The sequence below is a fragment of the Aphis gossypii genome, chromosome 2 (assembly GCF_020184175.1).
Source record: "Aphis gossypii isolate Hap1 chromosome 2, ASM2018417v2, whole genome shotgun sequence".
Lineage (NCBI taxonomy): Eukaryota > Metazoa > Arthropoda > Insecta > Hemiptera > Aphididae > Aphis > Aphis gossypii.
Genome location: NC_065531.1, coordinates 42,644,308 through 42,666,640, shown reverse-complemented (window position 1 = coordinate 42,666,640; position 22,333 = coordinate 42,644,308). Strand labels below are relative to the sequence as shown.

The window sequence follows — 22,333 nt, the reverse complement described above, 5'->3', positions numbered from 1 at the left end:
GTACTTATATATATATATAAAAAAAAAAAATAGAACAGTAATCTGAATAGATATATCATATTGTTGTGTTAATAAGTAACATGCGACTAAAAAGGGAATATGTAGGTATAATAAATAATAATACGTAAATATTATGTATTGAAATATTGTATAAAATTATAATGTTCTACATTGGTTTTGAAAAACAATAAAAATTGTTGACAATTTTTTATTTACGTTTCACCGCTACCACATGTTATTATAATATTATTATGTGTTTTGACGAAAGTTCGTATTGAACTATGTACATAATAACCCACACACGATGCTACCCCCCTCTTCTCATCGAAGTCTAATACCATCGGCCGTTTTCGCCTCGCGAATCCTGTACAAGACGATTGACGTCATCAGCTTTTGCTGCAGGGTTTTATTTATTTATTTTATTTTATCTTACTCCCATGTACCGACCCGATTCACATCATCCCTCGCCCACGCCTCCTCTCACCCAACGCCTCCGACTTAAAAACCACCACCCGCCGTGGGAGGCTTTATGTACGAGTAATAACAACTTCGTTGTGTCACGGGATTTCGTTTTCGCCGCCACCGCCGCCGTTTGCTAGAAAATATTCCGCGAGTCTGTGCTGATTACGATGTGCGTTTTACTATAGATTGTTGGGCAAGGGGTAGTTTTAAGGGGGTGGTTTAGTGTGGAGGGCACATGGGATACATGGCAATTACACCACCGCCACCGTGGTGAATCGAGAACCGCCCCCTGGACACATCCGGGACGCGCGTGGCGTGCGAGTGTGTACGCCTACGCGAGGGCCGCCGTGACGTCAGAGCCCCCTAGCAACGGTGCTGCCGCTCGTGACGTATACGCGCTGTGACGTCAATCATCATATTGGCCGTAGCCCCCGAGGCGCGACGCTCGCTGTGGCTGCCGTCCGGGCCGCCTTGCATTCGGTCTGTCACACGCGCTCCGTACGCTCTGCCGTTCTGTTCCTTTAGTTGTTAATAAAACGTTTTTTTTTTTTTTTTACACAGTATATAACATATTATTATATATCCCACACAACCTCTATCGGACGGTTTTTGGTCGCAGTGTCGTGTTTTTGCTTACAGAAAACGGTTTCATAATATTACTAAATCAATTTTTTTTTTTTATAATATTTACAAGCTTTACATATTATTATATAGTATATCGTACATATATTCCTACATATTTTTTATGTACCGTCATTGTTTTTGGTCTATTTTATTTTGAAATAAAATTCAACGCTGGCAGCCCAACAGTTCCAACGGAATCACTTATACGCCTTTGGTAAGTCAATTTATTAATTATTGCATTTAAAAAAATGTATGTATAGTAAAATTAAAAATTAAAATTATTAACAAAATACTCGATTACCGGGAACACGTGCACAAAACCGGTTGGGTCAGCGTAAACACTGCAATAATCGGGATATCAAACTGATAATACCTAAACAAAATCTATACTGTCCCAAAATAATATTTTTCTTTAATTTATCATCAATTTAATTTACACGAATTCAACCTTTAAAAATTATATAGAGGTCGTTATTCGATTTGTCTGGAAATTCCAACACTGGAAAATAGATGTTCCGTATTATTGAATTTAAAAATCTCTTATGGAATTTACAGTAAATTAATTATTAAATTGTCTACTTGTAGTATTAGTTTAAGGGCAATTTATAAAAGCTCGTTCAAATATCAGTATATCACGGTTCAAACAACTGAATGTATAATATATATAGATGAAATTCGAAGTAGGTATTTGTAACAGTGATATATGGCACGTAATTTAATTAAACGAATTACAATTTTTTTATCTTATAGAATTTATAAACATATAAACGAATTTATTTTTATTGCCAATAAATTATTGGTATAGGGTTTCTCTATACTGTAAATAAATTTAGTACAAAAATGAAAAACTATATATTTTTTTAATAAAATCAAAGAACTTCTATCATAATAAGAACACGTTTATCTATGTACTAGGCGTCTAGGCGTTTACCTACATTTAGCCTAAAAGCGACATATTTTTTTACTCCCCACTTTTTTCATATTTAACTTTCACCTTCATTATTAATTTAAATTTGACAATAATAAGTATAGGTGATATGATTCTTTTTAATTATTATAAACTAGTAAAGACATAATTTTTTTAATTTAAATTTCTTTAGAAAAATTTATAGAATTAACGTATAACTTTTAGGTAATACTTATTTTTATGATTTTGGCGATATTACGGTATTTGCCTTGGAACTCGTTTACTTTCTTTGGGTGGAGGAATTTAGTTCACAAATGGGGAGGGGAAATATCGTGTACACAAAATTTCACCTTGGGTGAAGCATAGACCGTTAAAGGACATGTCCCCGTGAACGCTATCAATTATTGTTGTAGGTTTTTTAAAATGGTTAATTAAGAAAAAACGAAAACGATATAGGTCAATGGCCAATAGAGAAGATACCAACGGGTTAATATATTTGTGTGTGTAATCTAATGGGAAAGCGTTAATATAACGGATTTTGTGATTACACGATCTTTTAAATTTACCATTATCAGTTTACTTTATACTTTTCAAAGAATATATATGTGATAATAAATAAATCTACTTAAATAATTAAATTTCATGTATTTTCAGCAATAAGGTTAGGTTAAAAATGCACAATTTTAATTCAAAGCGTTTAAAGGCATAATTTTATCTGAATATGTTATTGAGTCAACATGAATAAATTCAAAATGAAAATAAATTATTAAATCCAATAATTCTCGGATCGTATTATAATACGTAAAAAATATTGTTAATAGTATATATTTTATTATTATAACATTACAGTTAATAAAAATTAAAAGTAAATTTTCAAGGGGAGAAAAAAATTTAAAAATAAGTAATATAATTTAGTTAATTATTTATTTATTTAATTTTAATTTTATAAGAAATGTGTTATAAAATATAATTTATAGATATTATATTATCAAATTATTTAAAATCAATTTTTCTTAAATAAACATTTCAGTTTTAAATTACAAAACAATTTTTATTACTCATTAATTTATTTCGAATTGACATCTCATTAATATAGAACATACATAATAATTTATACCTTATTATAAGAATTATTTATAAAAATTAAAAATCAATTATTATTGTCAGAATACTCAATTATAGAACTATAGTATTCTAAATTTAAAACGTATAAAAAGTAAATAAAATCAATTAAAATCAAAATTTGACCTAGTAATTATTAAACCAGATTTATAAATAAATAAATTTAAAAAATTATAATTATGCACACCAGTTAAGTCAAGTAGCAAAAAAATATGAAAACCTTTAATCATTAATCCAATTATCTTATAAACTTTTACATTTTTAATTTTTTAAATGTTCATTGATACTTTTAATTTACCGATTTAATTACCAGCACGTGCTAATAAGACAATGAGAAAATGATGACCCATAAAATTCGTTGTCGATAAAACCATTAAAACCATTAGGATAACAACGATTAAAATAAAAGAGTTTTCCAATGTTAATGAAGATAATTCCACGCGATAACCAATCAAATAATTAGTTATAGGTAAGTACTGCTGTGTCTGGATAGTGTTTGTTATTGTGTTTTCGTAAAAAAAGCCTTAATTCGTAATCAAATTAAACATACTTTCAACTTCAACATATCACTAGATAAGCATACCTATTTACATATAAGTGATATAATTTTTAGGCTATCCAGTATTAGAGTAATAAAATATTTAAAATAATGTCACAAGATCAGTGAAGGTCATAAACCTAATTCCATAACTTGTCCAAAAATAAAAATAGCCTGATTTGTTTTTTTTTCATTAATCTTAGTTATCTTTATCTAGTTAAAATACTACATAATTTTAATTTGTATTTTTCTATACTTATTTGTATACCACTATTAAAACAATATAAATGAATATAATATTATATTCTTGTATAATATAAAAATATCGGAAAAACAAATATTTTTGTTCATAAAGTAGTGTTGTGATCAGGAGAAGAAAAACTTGTTCAAGGTTAATATTAGTAAAAAATGTAAGCCGAAATCAAGGTCGTTTAGACGTTACTACGGTACATCCGAAACTCTTTTCAGACTATGAGTGATGAATGACAACGATATTTTTAATAATTTTGACACTAGGACTAGGTATATATTATTATAATATTATATAGATACTTATTTCACGTGTATGGTGTATATTATGACGACTATATAAGACTTAATATGTGACCTAGCCTTCCGTGGGAATTTCGTTGTTCTGTTTTATATATTACGTAATCGTCTAAACAACTTAAAAGTTACAATATAATATTATATATATATATATTATATGTATTATGTATATTGTATCATCGTTATCAACGCACCAGACAGATAACACAATAAAACTATTGCCGGATATCCAATGCCATTACGCTGGAGCTTCATATACGTTTATCAACACTGTACACGCAATACTATGCAATATGATTTATATTATATTATATACATAATAGAGCAGCAAACCGCCACTTGGGTTTTCGATTGATATTATATTATTATTGTGTATACACAGTGCGCACAGAAAATATTTCTGACCCAATTAACAATTCAACAGCAGTTCATTAATTATCATTACTAAACCAAGGCTATATTAATTCATAATAAGTCGACTAACATGGTATCTAATATTATAAACTTTTCAATATCTAAAACCGATTGTTCAAATTTTAAACATGAGAATTGAACAAACGCGACAATTAAAACATTATCAATGGTAAACAGTGATAGGTACATCGTTAAAATTTGTTCTAGTTAACAAGTTCCGTTCATATGTGAAAACGATATATATTTCCAGTATTTGATATAGGTACTTCCAAGTTATACCAATATAATAAGTACCTACCTAAATGAAAATTAATGTATTTTTTAAAAATGCAAAGCACTAGCCACTAAGTACTCGATTCGTATACTTCACGTTATGGTTATTCAGTCGCTTCATTTTTAACCTCAAACAATTACGCCTATTTAAGCATGTTATAATATAGGTATATTATATATGTTTCTGATTTCCTGATTATCACCCGTGTGCATGCGGTATTGCGGTTGGTTACCAACATAACCCAACATGATCGATTACCTAATCAGCCGTGGTATGGTGTCGTATGAACGAACAAGTGATTCACCACTAAAAAAAAGGTATCAGCTAAAATCTGTTTTTACAGCTGATACCTTAATTTTTTAAATATTGATTTAACCAAAATGTATATATTATAAACATAATAATTTAACTTACAATTTTTATTTTATTAGGTACCTTCTATTATTATAGTAGGTATATATTATAATATCATATCGAGCACCTGCTTAAGATATATATAAATACTCGGTTATTGGAGTACATAGGTAGTTAAATACTAAATATACTTTTATATTTTAATGTATAATAAATACATAAAATTGTTATAATTTCTATTTTAAATAATAATAATATTATAATATAAATATGCTTATTTGAAAATAATGGTTACATTTCTTATTTTTTAGATATGTATATAAAAAAAATAGGGAAAGACCAAAGTAGATAATTTCTCTAATCACTCTACTGTATGCAATAGGTGTCGAGTGAACTTCATCATTGAGTAAACCACTATAATGTATGTGTTAAATTTGAATTCAATGATAAATAATTGCATACGAAAAATTTTAAACGAAGACAGTCTATCAGAGAATATTACTAAGTATATTTTATGATAGGTAGATTGAATTAATTTTGGCGAAAACATTGAATTTATTTACATTATTAGCTACTATACGGCTCTATATAGGCATATCTTGGGTTTAGTGTTCCTCTGTTAACTGACAAATCGGTATCAGCGTATTGTGTACTACATAGTTTTGTAAAATAATTTCATCGAGATTTTATAAACGGGTAATTCACCCGTGGTGGATATAGCACTTGAAATATTTTTGAACATGCTTTGAACATTACTCTAAACTCTCTATACTTTTTCATACTTCTAAAATTAATCACCAACATTTTTGTCAACATCGATATAATATTTTTTGATTCTATAAGCTACAAACCTATGGACATTGCCACTTGATATACGTTTAAATAAAAAACAATACATAAAATATTGTTTTCATTTATTTAAAAAAAAACTCTAGGTCGGTTATTCTATAATAATGTCTTTTTGAAATTGTATTTATGTAAGTGACGAATAACAACCCTATATAAATAAACAAAAATAAATTCGTTTTTTTGTGAGCTAAAACGAAATTCATGTGTGAGTTACTCTTAGCAACTTATAGGAATTCAGAAATGAAACAAAATATACTATATGATCACAAAGTACAAATTAAACTAATATACATATTACATACATGTATATTATACAAAATATAATGACAACTAGTTCAGTAGTTCCTGGTAGAAATTCTTAATATCTTAAAATATATTTTAACGTTTTAAAAATTTCAAGTCCCCTTAAATAATATTCTTGAATTACGATAAAATAACTAAAATCGTCATTGTTTGTTTAAATATATAATTTCATCCAAAAGTGAACTTCAAATGTTTATGAAAAAAATGTTTTAAAATATTATTATTTCGATTTTTTGGTTTACTTTTAATAAATCTATATAATTATAGGAACTTTGCATAACATTTTTAAGCTTATTGAATAAGTTTAAAATTATTTAAGTATTGTTATTTCTAAAAAAAAAAAAAAAAATTAAAAACTAAAAAAAAAGATAAAAAATGTTTATAAATTGCTCAAAAAGAGTCAAAATATTTTTAAAAGTATACAATGTACAGAAAATACTAATATAAACATCTTATGAAAATTTCAAGTACTTGGTTATGTATTTATTTTTGAATTACAGTAATAAAAAAAATTCGATTTTGTTAAAAACTGAAAATTCAAGCATTTTTACTATTCAAAAAAAAAATGATAACAAACACAAAATAGACACTTATTTTAAATTCAATACATACATCGCTCCACTCTGCAGAATTTAAAATTGTAAATATTTAGTGTCTTATGAGTTGGGACAGCCGGGTATTTAATTAATGATTAAAACACTATTCAATATTGACATGAGTAACTTTCACCGTAGATGCTAACAATACGCCTTATGTCTATAGCTGTCAAATACGTCTAAAATACTAATGTAATTATTATAAATTATTATATTTTTTATGACTGATGTTCAGATGCTGTTTATTGCTGGCAATTAATTCATAACAAAAAAATTGATTTTGCCTAACCTTGCTTGTTATCGTAAAAAATAAAGAGAACAAAATATAATTATTCACCTACTTCGTGCTGGCTGGTCGAAAAGACCTAGGACACCAAGAATACCATCGTATATTCGTATAGTCGACGGGAATTCAATGGCGAGAAGAGGGTTCAGCGTAATGATAAACGAACGTCTGCGGGACGGTGTGTGCGTGACGCGCTTTCCCGATCGTGATATCCGGGTGGGTTAGAGGTGGTTTTACAATGGTATGTTGTATATAGGTAGTGGTGTGGTGGAAGAGGGATTTGACCCAGATACTTCCCTAGGCTCTCTAAACTTTGCACAGAGGGGTTGGCAATGTGCTCAGTCTACAAGCGTGTGTGTGTGTGTGTGTGTGTGTGTGTGTGTGTGTATGAGTTTACGGTTTGTTTGTGTGCGCTGTAAACTTGTGCCCTAAAATGCAATCGATTCGGGTGTATCTACCAACTAACACCCCTACCGCCCCACTACGCCAAACGTGTTAAAAATACATTCACTTTATAGTCAGATACAATAATACGATCAAAGTTCAAAGATAAATTCTTGACTATAAACACAATATACTACATATAGTAATTTTACTTTTTTTGATTTGTGTGTTAGATGTGTATGTATATGTGTGGTGTACAAGTGTGTAAATACGGACCTAGTACATAGGCACTATATAACAATTCCGATGTCTCATCGTATTATATGGGTAGGTGTGTGTATAACATACTTAAGAATTGAGATAATTAATATTGTATAGAGAAATACATTCTCTAAAACACGGTTTGTCTATTAATTGTTATTAAATAATATTGTTCAGGCTAGACACATGTGTCTGCAGACATCAGATGTATGTAACTATATACTAAGCATACCAACTGGCAACTATCGAGCATTCGTTACAATAAATTACTTACAAAATATTATGTATAGGTATCATCTTAAAACGATAACAATCATTGTATCATAAATTATATTGATTATTCAATTTCACCGGGCTATTTAATACATTTTATTTTAAATGTCCATATTATTTGAAAACCTACAAAATATCGCGTGTTATAATGTTGTTTAAATAATTGATTTTTATTATTGTTATTGTTATGGTTTTTCAAATATTCTGCGAATATATATATAGTTGCCTGTACCTACGGCTATACTATTTTAGAATTTTTTTCTAGAAATTATTGTGTATATAATTAATAAAAAAAAGTGTAAGTACATACCTAATCATTTTCACCCATCAAATTATAATAATTAACGACTTAAGTTAATATTTTTTATCGTTTAATAGCCCTTTAACTAACAGTTTCACTAAAAATAAGATGATTAATAAAATAATAGTCAGAATATACTTAATGAATGACAACAATAAATTATGATACAACAATAATAATATGTTATCTTACATCTTTATTCTCTGTACTAGATTATTGTACCTATTTTATCCATCAGTAGAAATAATACATGTTTCTTTTTTCTATAGGAATTTAAATAGTATAGAAAAATATAAAATATAAATAATAATACATTCTCAATTTGATTATTTATCATCATTTAAGTGTTCAATAAAATTATATTTTATACAATACACACGTGCTTGTGTGTAATGTGTATTTTAAATTTGCACATTTTTAATATTTTAATAAAAGTATAAAATTAAAATAGGTAATATATTACTAAATACCTACTATATGTACTTAAATATATAAGGTAGGTATATTTAGTTTTAGAATTTGAGCGCCAAACTTTACCGCAACTACAAAAAACAGTACCTATCTTCACAAAGCGTTTATAATTTAATTTAAAATATTTTTGATAAAATCGTCATAATTTCGTTAGTTTAGCTTAGACAGAGGTCACTGTAATAGACATGTGGAACGAGAATGCTTACCTAAAAATAATAATATTACCGTCACTAGAGAAGTATAAAATATTGGTACAGTATGAGTGCATTTAGTTATACATTGAATGGACGTTGCCAAAATACCAAAAAATATTTTGCACTCTCAATCGTTTAAAATATCTATTTAGAATCATAACTCAAGAGTTGAATGTGCAATTTAAAATTTGTATGCGCGCTTAAATTTATACTTGCTTACGCAGATATAATAAAATATGTGAAATTGCCTTTTTATGGTTGTATTGACCAATTGTTATTTTAAAAACACATTTAAAAAAATTATTGTTAGGTCTTTTTAATTTATGTACGTAATAATAGATTTCATGTATAAATGAAAAATTATAATATATAAAGTATAAATACATTTTGTATATACATAGGTACTTATATTTATATTTTGTACCTATCATTAAGTATTATTAATACTATTAAATACTAAAGTGCTTACTACTTTTAATTTAATTTCATTTTAAATTTTAATATCAGAAACATTATAACTATTGTTTGATACGTTATTTTTCAGCAAAAACCTAAAAAGCTATTTCAGTTAAATTATTTTGAATACCTAATTGCTAGGATATAAAATTTAAAATTTTTCCCTTACATTATTTTATGAAGTTATTGATTATTTTTTAAACATATAATATTATTTTCTCATTTATTATTTCTTTTATTTAAGTTTATATTTTCATAAGAAAAACAATTTTATTAAAATTCAATATTCACATGTGTGCTTACTACTTTGTCTTTTAGTACAAAGACCATGAAAATAATATCATACAAAATATATTGACTATTTTGTATTTTCCAAAATATTCGTTGAGTATTGAATTAAATGTCAACATTTAAAAGGTTTCTACTAAGTAATTTCAAACAAAAATAGCATTCGAAAAATATGAACAAAATTGTAGTAAAAATACATATAATAGTTAGTATATTATGTGAATATAACAGATAATAGATAGCACATCTTCTAAACAGTGTGATAGGTACTGGTATAACATTTATTAAATAAAATATCATAATATTATGTACTATAATTTAAAGATCAGCTCATTTGAATGATTTCCTTCCCTTTCGTAAAATAAATTCGAAACTACTTATTTACTTTATTATGTAAAAATTTATAAAAATGAAAATATATAAAAAAAAAATAATAATAATAATAAATTAAATACTACGGAGTATACAATCCAAAATAATTTTTAATAAAATGAATATTTTAATTAACTATTCAACTTGATTTAATATTGTTTATTGTTAATTGTATGTTTTTCAGAATTAGGTATTTTAGGAATACGAATCAAATATTTGATCAATTGAATATTAAAATAATATAATATGTAAATTTGTCCTACAAAAGCAACTTAAGACTAATAATAATAGCTTAATTAAATAGAAAAAAATTTTTTCAGGAAACAACTTTTGGGAATTAAAAACGTTGAAGCCAATACTCTTGAGGACGAAAGTCATATTTAATAGTTTAACCTAATTCAACCAGCATATACTCGGTAAGTAAATATAAAATACCTATATTTTTTAAAACATTATAAATTAATTTTATTAATTTTAGTAGGAAATAGCTATATATTATTTATAAGATTAGAAAATATATTCTTAACACTTTATACATGAAATACAACTCTTTGTTAAAAGTAACATAAGAAACAATACAAAATTAGAATGTCATAATAATGCAACATATTATTGTCATTTGTCTTTGAATTATAAGTTTCTCTAAAATCCAAACTTATCTACAGAAATGCCTAGGTTTCTCTAATTTTCGATAATATTTCCTGTTGTGTATTGTCATAAACAGTGTATCACACAGCATATGTTAAATCACGTATCACTGCCAATTTCGCTATACAATTATCTTTTGTCACCGTTGCATAAATTAAATTTACTGACTTATTACTTTCTCTATGTATATCTATATAGACGTGTGTGTGTGTGTGTGTGTGTGTGTGTGTGTGTGTGTGTACTCATACAAATAAACGCTTTCAAAACGTTGTCATCAATTTAGCTGACTAGTACCTAATTTGTTTTACAATTTCATATTTTTCTTTTAGTTTTATAAGTAACAAAAGCTTCAAAATTTTCGGTTTTTATTGTACTCTTATAATTTAATAGTCTTTTGGAAATTAATGTCTAATTAATTATAAAACTCAAAAGAATAATTGAAACTCATACTGTATATGCTAACTATAATTATTTATTAGCAACTGCGTAGTTACATCACAAATATCATATGTCTTGTCTACCACGCCAAAAAATTGCGATAAAAACAAAATCAATTTTAACAAGTATTATTCCACAAAAATTTTTAAATTTGTTTCATATTGTTTAAAAAATTATTTACACTTTTATGAGTTATATCATGTTAAAAATTAATAATGAATTTAATATAGGTACTTATTAAAATTAATTTGAATTTTAGGAACAGATCGGTACTTTGTTTCTATAACTAATTGATTAGTATTTTCTACAGAATAATTAATTTATAGACTAGACAGATAGTGATATAGTTTAACTTTTGTTATCGTTTTATTCGATGTCACTTGACTTTTGTATTTATATGTGATAACGTATTCCAAGGATTAGTAATTAAAATGTTTTAATGTTATTTAAGGGTATAAACAAACTACTATAGTTAAAATGAAGAAATATACATTTTAATACATTGATTCTCACCAAATGTAATAATTCCAAAATCACTTACTTAATAAATACTTAATCTAAGAATGATTAAAATGATAAGTTAATATATTATACAAATATTTTATTATATTGAGTAGTTACACAAATTATGTATTATTTTATTAAAACATAACTAGCTAAAATAATTCTGACACCATATTACAAAAATATGGTCAATGTCATTTCAAATAGGTTCAAAACAATTATTCGATGGATTTTACTGTGCTAAACGATAATGAATAGAATAGTTTAAATCAGCATGCATTGTTACGTATCTTATAATGTTGTTTTTAAAGTGGCGTTTCAAGTAATAATTATTGTTTTATTAATTCTTAATTAGATATAATATCATAAAAATGCAAATAAAATACTGTAATTTGTTTTAGTGTATTGTGAATCATCTAAACAGAATATCAACTTATACTTAATAAACAAGATAAAATTGTATATTGTGAAATAAAATTGTATACTACTATATTTTATGTGACGGGTGTATACATAAAAAAGTAAATAGACAAAAGTGCATAAGTGCAGCTTGTTACTTTATTTTGAAAGTGCCTTAACCAATGCAAAATGTCAAGTTTCGTTTTCGTTAAAACTTCGAGCCATTTCTAATTTAATAAACCTTGTCCTATAGATCACTTTATTATGATTTCGACGGGTGAAAGACCTCGACATAAATCAATTAAGTTCGCGAGGTTTTATAATATTATAACTACTGTATGTATACACCTGTGGGTCAACGAGTTATCGTGAACAAACGTTTACTATCATTTCATTTAGATCATGTATATAGGAGTATTGGACGATGTTTTTCTCTCTCTCTCACACACACACACATAAATATACTATTTCACTCTCTTTAGATCAAGTTCTATTTGTACCTGTTCATGTATAGCCTTTATAGGAAATTGCACAACAACTAAATATATTTGACTTAAGAACTTTTAAGTTATTTTTATTAATTATACATGATATTCATGAATCACGATGATATTGATTCAATTTACACGGACATCGGACCACGTGTTTAAATTACCACATCTAATTATTTTTTCTACGTCACCGATAACCGAATTGGTTTTATACGTTGTAGACTCAACATTGAACGAGTTGGTTGATCACTGTTTATGATATTCATTTTTCAGTGTGTCTGACCTTTCCAAAAGAGTTTAAGGTTGCTGTATACTAAAGGTACAAGGTATATGCAACAATTATAAAATCAATTTAACATCTAACTTCTTAGCCATAACTACAAAAAATTAAATAAATTATTTATTTTTATACAAAAAAAACCATTTCTCTCTCAAAAAATGCATATAAAATAAATTATAACTTGTATCTAATTGTTATATAAATTTGAATATTAAAAAAAATTGACAGGATGTTTCATTCAAATTTAAACAATGTTCACCTATAGCTTACTGATATTACATAATAATATTCAAATGTAACATGAGTTTTTATCTGAACTTATGAAGGTGAGGAATTTATATCCTATACGGTTATATATATATATATACGTTAGGTACACATATACGATATACATATACTATATTCCATAACAAATGTTGTCAATGAACCTTATACTAGCGCATAAGATTATAAGCAGAAAAAACTGAACTGTTTTTTACATTATAATTTATATTTTAGTTATTCAATTTAAGTAGATGCCTATATATTATATTAACTACCTAATACCTGTAATGTTTAACAATAACAAAAAAACAATTTTTGAAGATCATTTTTGACTGAGCTCCAGAACATACTTATTATTAATCTAAAGTCTTAATGTAATTTTGTAAAATATATTGTAGATATATCATGTGTTCATGTGATTCTTTTTATATATATATATACGTAAGTATAGTATTTAATATGGTCGGTAGTTAACATAAAATAATTTAATTTTCCCTTTTATAAGAACAGATTTCTGAAGAAGTGATAGTAATTTATAATATTGTGCTTTGATAATTCTCTATAGACACTTAAGAACTAAATGCTGGTAGATTGAATGTTTTGAACATATCATGAGATTTATAACTTCATTAAAAGACCCATTACAAAATTAAAGTTTATTTATATTCTATTAATTAATATATTATAATAAATACATTTTAGTATTGTTAAAATTAATAATTTACAAATTGACTAAGTTTTCAATCATATTTTCGATTTTTATATAGTTGATTTTATATTATAAATAAATGTATTTATAAACAAAAAACGGTATTAATATTAATACTGTAATAATATATTTATATATATAAGGTCAAACATCAAACAATTTAAGTATAATTTTCGAAGAAATAAATCATATATTTAATTTGTTGCTAATGATAAAGTAATCAAATCATAAATACCAATGTATAATTAGAATGAACTTAATCAGCCTATTATAGTTATATATACATACGTATAGACTTCTTAATAAATTATAATATTTTTTTTTCATTCAATTTGAATTAATAATTCATAATACACATTTTTATGTTATGATTTTATAAGTGTATACATTTTTTTCTTTAATGTGTTATAACTTATAAGTTATATAACATTACTTTTAACTTACGATTAGGCAAAGATTTCATGAAAAAAAATATGTATTATAAAATTAGTTGTGCTGAAAGTAGATCTAAAAATGACCACCTCCTTAACCGGTCAATGGTCTTGTATGCATAAAAAATTGGTCACGTAAACGCAATCGTTGTTTATGATTAACAGATAGGTGAAAAATGTTGGGTCGTATGTGATTGCAGAACAAAACAAGAAGTCACACGCGAGTGTCATTCACAAGGTTACTTGTATTTTATTTTGAAACCAAACCAAGTAAATCGCAAGACATCACGATTATTACTTAAATTAATGTCCACCAATAATTTGTACAATGAAAACTATAGAAGTATTGTTTTTTGAAAACATATGTATGGCAAACAAACGGAACTAAACTCTTTGCCTTGACTTCAATTCGACACACAAAAACGTTAATGCATTTATTGCAAAAAAAAATTAATATTTCGTTCGCTATTTCAAAACTATTCATTATATATAAGTATAATGTTTTAAACTATAAATAATAATAATGTATTCTTCTATAATTTTATAAGTGCGGTTAATCTTATCAACAAAACGATTTTAATAATTGCGAAATAATGTGTAAAATGAAACATTGCAATGATCATCATTCATCATTAATAATTAATCATTCAATCATTTATGATTTATAAGAAAAAAATAGCAATAGAATTATAATATCTATAGTACAGCAAATATTATTACAACAGATATTGTAAAGTGGTTTCAATTTTCTTATTTTTTTTTTTTTTTTTTTTTATACAGTTTATTATCATAAAATATATCTTTTAATTTAAAGGTTTTGTAACTAAACTTGGTATGATAGAATTCAATTATTTTATAATAATTATTATTCTCCTGATTTTAATTTATATAGTTCTTATCGATATAAAATACAACTTTATCGAAATTTGAAATCACATAAATTATACGAAATAATATCTATAATATATTATAGATATTGGATATATTAAATTTTAAATTGACTGTATACGTAACGTTCCAACTTCCAATAATGATTTGAGACATCTGTATATTTTTCTTAACGCGATCAACATGTGGGTAAATAATGCAATAACGTTATTATTTTTAATATGGATTGTAAAGTAATTTTATTTTTTTTAACGATCGTGTATGATATAGGTATCTATAATACACTCCCCTGTGGTATAAAACAATTTGCATCGACATACATAGGTATTATTTTTGAATTTTTCATAATGTTTAATACCTATACATAGTTAAGTTGTTGGTCGATATTCCTAGAGTAAGAAAACAAAATATGGAATTTGTCATAGCATAAAATGTGTATACATTATATGTGTATATTATATAATGTTGTTTTATTATAAATATAAAAATTGTGTAGGAGACCATATTATGTAGTCGTAGTCTATTTCTGTCGGTTGTGCACATGTCGCTGTTATTCGTATTATTATATCACATTGTCGTTTTAAAACTGTTATAAGATCAATGCTCAAAAATAGCAAACTAAACGGATTCCATCCACGCGGCGTGTATTGTGAATGGCAACTAACATTTCGAATTATCGAATTGGCTATAATAATATTTGATATAGAGTTAAGATACTAGATAATATTATATAGTTTCTTGCTTCATATTTCTACTTTAATATACGTACTATACTGTTTGACTCGTTGTAAATTACTATTGTGTATATATATATAAAAGAAAAACGAAATTGAATTAATATAAATTTGAAATAGGTATACGAATATAAATTCAAACAATAAAAGTGTAGCACCGTTTTATGATATAGAGTATTATAGACGTGACATGACTAGGGGACGTAAACCACCCGGCGCGCTAGTGTGGTAAAAATGTGTTAAGAAAACTAAAAAAGTAATCAGAAACACCGACTCAATTATAGTTATTGTACAGTTACAATAACTACAATAACGGACCAATAAATTAAATTATTCAATAGCCGTGTACCTCTATTTCGAAAAAGTCGTTTAGTCGTAATCTATGTTGATATCGAAATGTTTTTTCGATCATCGTCGTACTGAAAAGCGATCACTATTTTAATCATCGCATCCACATCTACACTCCGCGCGGTATGTGCGTGCATATTGTAAATGTGTGAGTTTGTCCGTCAGTTGGAACTCGTCCAAGGCTTACTTGCTCTGCTGTAATTGTCATATCGATTCATTGCAGCCCCCATGACCTACATTATATAATATTATATATATATATTCGTTCTTGGATGGAATCGTGTCGGTCAATATGACGATTAACTCGACACTGCTACATAGTTATAATATCGTCAAAGACTTATCATGTACATCAATAAAACCATTTTGAAAATAATTTATTGCTAGCTGACAGTCTATTTATTTTTACTCGTATAGTTCATTTGAAATAAATTTAAATTTGTTTAATTTTTTATTTCAAACATTATTACATTTTACCTACGGACTACAAGAACCTATCTATTATCCATAATTTTTCGGTAGTTTGAAATAGGTAAGTGAGTATTTTTCACCGTCTAGATCAAAAAATGATCTGATTCCCTTTAATTAAATTGTTACCATAAATTATTATTATATAGTTTTAATAAAATCGATTTTTCATTTTTTCATCTACACTACCGACTTCGACTGTTGGTCACTTGATCTAATTGATCTACTTTCATTCCGTGTAAATACGCGCGTAAATTGCATAAATCACGTTTACACATCTTGCATCAAATGCTGATACAATAATTTCAAGTACTATTTAGACCATTATATTGCGATAACAGTTTTTTATAGTTGTTAAATCTGTTATTATATACTCATGAAATCACGCTTAAAAACGTATTTTAAAATAAACTTACATAATATACATTTATTATAATATTATTATCGTTGCCGCAGCAGTTGTAAAACAGATACTATAAGTCAACTAACTATAACAGTATGTCAGTGTAAAACCCTAAATAAAAGTCGCTGCTGCACTGTGTTCCGTCATCTGCAGTCTACACGACGTATCTGCTGTATATTATCTACAACAATATTATAATATGCAAACACTATGAAACACGCTTGGTACATATTATATTATATAGAGAGATAAAGCAGCTGAAAGGAATTAAATCACGTCAATAATGTACATCGAGCGTGTATGCGACGACTGGATATTATTAACATTATTATCATCAACGTCGTCATTATCTCCGATGGATACGAATAATTATGAAGACGAGAAATAACAAATGTTTTTCGAATGTGTCCCTGCTGGAGAAGAACTGTTCGCCGTAAATAGTCTAATCTATTTTTGAGACTGTAGTACTGTACCTACTACAGTGTTAATCACGAACGCGACGCAACAAAACGTGTCGGGTCGAATGTAACTTTCCATACGACGACTATGTTCTGACTATGATGATGATCGCGTGCACGTCTATTTTTCGTCTTCTTCGTCAAGAGGTCGGCATGTTTATTTATACAAATCGCGGGTGTCCAACGTCGTCGCTACCACCTCATCTGCCGTCCTTTCATTAGGTGTGCGCGCAGCAGCATAATAATAATAATAATAATAATATAGCAAGCGGCACCGCGTCGCAGTCCGTGGTCCGTCCTAGGTGTGCGTGGTTTTGGCGTGTGTAATAAATGTTATATTTATAACGGAGATAATAATATGTTTGTTTTTGCAACAACAAAAAAACAAAAAACATCAAAAAGGTTTGCCAAAAAAATAATAATAAACACCGAAAAACGACATAATTGGCAATCGGTACCTTTATGCACGACCACGCGACAAATGTTTTGTCTGCCGTTATTAATTTTTATACATTTTTTTCTTGCATACTTCTCAAGAAGGATGGCCACGAAACGGCCATACCCGCGTAGTGAAACCAACTATCATATTATTATCACTTCGTAGTTATCCTTTGGATTTCTGTCACGTGCGGTTATATGATACTCGTTAGTCGTTTTCCATATTGTTAACACACATATTATATATATATATATTTGTATACGTTATACGTATTCACCGTTTTGCATAGTAAAATTTATATAGTTAAAATTTACAGGCCGATAGTCCGTGTTGACATTTTACAACACTCTCAATCCTCAGATATAGGTACTTTATTTTTTGATACGACATTTATTGATTATACTGTATAGCATGATTTATGCAAAATTAATGTTTATTGATTATCATTTATTATATTATTGCCTTCATAAATATTCTTTTAAAATTTTTCTTAATTTTTAACCATTTAATAATTATGTATAAAATATAAATTCATACAATTTTTTTTAATTTGATATAATTATGTATTCACTTACTAATTTTATTTGCGGTTTAAAGAAATCACCGATATTTAGTAAATATTGAATTTATCGTGCACATGCGGTTGTTTTTACATCTGTTTGTCTCGATTACGCCTGCTGGTACCAAATGGTGCCACTGTTGGTCTAAATCATTTTAGCACAATAATATTATAATATGTGTTTGAATTGAATGAAATACTGATATTGTTCAAATTTTTATCAACATTTTGCTTTATGGTTCTATACTCATATTTTTATGAAATTTATCACACCTAACTACTAAAATAACTATTATTTCTATGATTCTTCATTTTTTTCATTATTTTTAATTAAACTTATATCTTAACGTTATATGACAAATTCAATGTATACATTATATATATTTAAAACATAACTTTATTTTATTGATTCATATTCATAGATATAAAAACTATAAACTGTATAGTTATTACTTATTATTTTGTACATAAAACTATACGCCATTTGACTACAATTTTTTTTATGTTATTATGTAACTTTCAATTTCTCGATGCTTAAAAAAAAGTTATGGGAATCGGAAAATAGAATACCGCAAATTTTATCTAATTAAATATATTGATACATAAAACAAAATATAGAATAATTTAATCGTATGATTAATAATTATATGAGTTAAATTTGTTCAATTCTTTGCAAAGTTTTATGGGATTTTTGAAATGAAAAACCACAGTTTTATACTTCATAAATATTCATAATGTATTATTTTGCGGTAAGTTTTTATCTAATACAGTATTTATTATTATATTTTTAACAAATAATCGGTGTTGTTTGTCTAATTCATATTTAATACCACGAGAAATAGATAAAAAACGTTTACAAAATATTTATTCAATCCGGATTATGGTGCTATGATTTTAATAGTACGTTTTATAGTTATTTAGTTATGTAACCTAACCTGTACAAATTTACAATAAGTGAATCATTTTTATAATTACACAAAATATAAAAAAACCTACAAACAAATTGTAAACATTGTACCTAATAGAGAGTATTTAGTGTATACTTTAATATAGTACCTATATTGATTATTGATATTAAATCGCATATAGTATTATAATGATGTATCGTACATTTAGCGATACGGTACAGGTGATAAACGAAGACGAGGAGGAAAAACCCCAAAGATAGGATATATATTATAGCTGTAAGTAAATTTTATTTACTAAATTTACGTATAATTATGCTGGAAAATCTCTCTGGGTAAGAAATAAAAATTGAGTAATTAATTTGTTATGTAAGTAGTAATTATTATGTCTGAATTAATAAACTATTCAATACCGCAGTGCTGTAAAGATCGCATGACGTCGGCTATAATGAAAAATATGTGTAATAGATGTTTTATTGTCATTCGAATAAATTAAGTTGATGATTCGCCCAATAAACTTCATTCACTGACCTTACGTTTTGGAAGAATATTAATATATTATGAAGCTATACGCCTATATTACGTACATCGTTGTCAAACGCATAGCAAAAAAATATCAAAATTAAATAATTACATTATAAATTGTTTGTCGCTTACGACTGTGTAGATAGGTACGATAATACCTACCTAAGTTTTTACATAATATAACGGTAATAATGTGGCGATAATTGTTTTAATATTATACATTCATATCTATACCAATTTCCAATTTTACAGTTGGAAAATTCTCGCGGGTGCTGTTATGCGGGTGCGTGTGCGTGTGTGTGTACGGTCGACCTGGGGCGCATCACTTCGCCAACCGTCGGTGGGTCTCCTTCATATTATACGAGTGAACTGTCAAATAGGGATGGTTGGTGACAGTAGGTTCTAAGGGGAGTGTGATGGGGGTGCCTGCATAGTCGATAGAGCCCCCTGCGTGCTACTACACTCTTGCCCTACTCTATATTTCGTCGTAGTCGTCGCACGCGTGACGTAACGATACCGTTTTGGAGTGACGTCACGCCGCCCGTTGCTAATGGTTACGCGCTTTCGGATCATGGAACCACCCGTAACTCCACGACTCTCAGCTTCGTTTATATCACGGGGACTCCCTTCTCACACTTAACCACTCATAACATCCTGAATGCCTGTTCATTCAGGATAATATTATTACTTATACAGTTATACATAATTCATACACTGCGCATATATTATATATTATATGTAATAGTATAACGTGATTCTAGGTTAAAAAAAAACATCCAAGAACAAAATATCTAAACTTAAAAATTTAGTAAAATTGTTTTTTTAATTAAAATAGCATATAGGTACTGGATAAATATATATATATGTATAATAATAATTCAAAATCATATTTAAACACATTTTTGAATGTTATTAGGTATAATATAGTTAATAGAGTACAATTTTATAAAATAACAATGATATTTAGTAATTTGGAAGTATCCATATTATTACAATTATATTCCTCACAAAGATGTTTTAATTATAAATGTTCTACCATTTTTGATCTATGACCGACGATGGTATCCATTACCTAACCCACGTTGTGTTATTTTTGTCTCGTCAGCTGCATTTCAAATACGTTTGTATTGAATAAGATTTTATATATTAATTTTTACAAATATGGATTGTATAAAGATGAAAATTTCGAGATCTAGACTATAGTTACTACATAATGTATTATTACAAATTGTTTATACACTGACACCGTGAATAGATCAGTGAGCTTGGTAACCTTAGATTATATTATTACTAATAACTTATAAATTAACACCAACGTGAAACAACAAAAACAAAAACATTATTTTGGTTTAGGTATTTGACTGAATACTTACAACGTGTATTTTAACAACAACCACCGAGAGGCGGGTGTATAAACACTATAAACAATAAATGTGTGATATTCCGAATACGGCAGTATAATATTATATTTGCAGGATACCTATACACGCGTGCGCATATATGCCGCCCCCTTAGTAATGAGTATGGTGACGATACTTATGACGTGCATATAATATTATTTTATTTTAATTATATATTCGGTCGCCACACAGCGCCGTCGCCGTGTGCCGTCAACTGTGCAAATAGTGCAAACTCATCGGCGGGGCCCGCCGATTGTAAACAATATTTATATATTTTTTTTTCGTAAAACGTACGTTCAAAACAACAGGCGCTTGTATAGTCAGGTTTACTTTGGAATATTACGTGTAGTTTGAAACTGGTCGATAAAAAACAAAAACTGTGAAGAAAAATAACATATTATATTATACTCGAGTATTACGTTAATCAACCTTGAACACTGTACGTCTGACAAGTATTTAATATTTTAATTCAAAACGATAGCATTATAATATGTATTACTGGGTATACCTATGTTAGAAAATTCAGAATTTATGTAAATTGACATTTCAATGAATTTATTATTTGAAAATGGTTGTATAACTCTCGTGAACCGTTGACAAAAAAAAAATTCCAATACTTATTTACATAGTAATATACAGGATACATTACCTATGAATTCGAGGTAATACGTCTAAATATTCTTCTCTTTTTTCGTTTTTACTTTAATTGTGGCCTACTTTGTATATAATATGTACTATATAGTTTATGTGGTAATTAAATATGG

The 22,333-nt window shown here is 27.2% G+C and overlaps 1 protein-coding gene across 2 annotated transcripts in view; it reads left to right on the top strand.

The window, feature by feature from the left end:
- The first annotated feature begins 926 nt into the window (after positions 1 to 926).
- The window catches only part of LOC114126931 (protein Tob1-like), a 45,644-nt gene continuing 24,237 nt past the window's right edge, over positions 927 to 22,333 (top strand). The window contains exons 1-2 of one of the 2 annotated variants that reach the window (XM_050201511.1): positions 927 to 1,300; positions 10,599 to 10,694. The gene's annotated coding sequence lies outside the window, so the exon portion shown is untranslated. The remainder of the gene's footprint in view (positions 1,301 to 10,598; positions 10,695 to 22,333) is intronic. The other variant, XM_050201513.1, reaches the window with a different exon arrangement.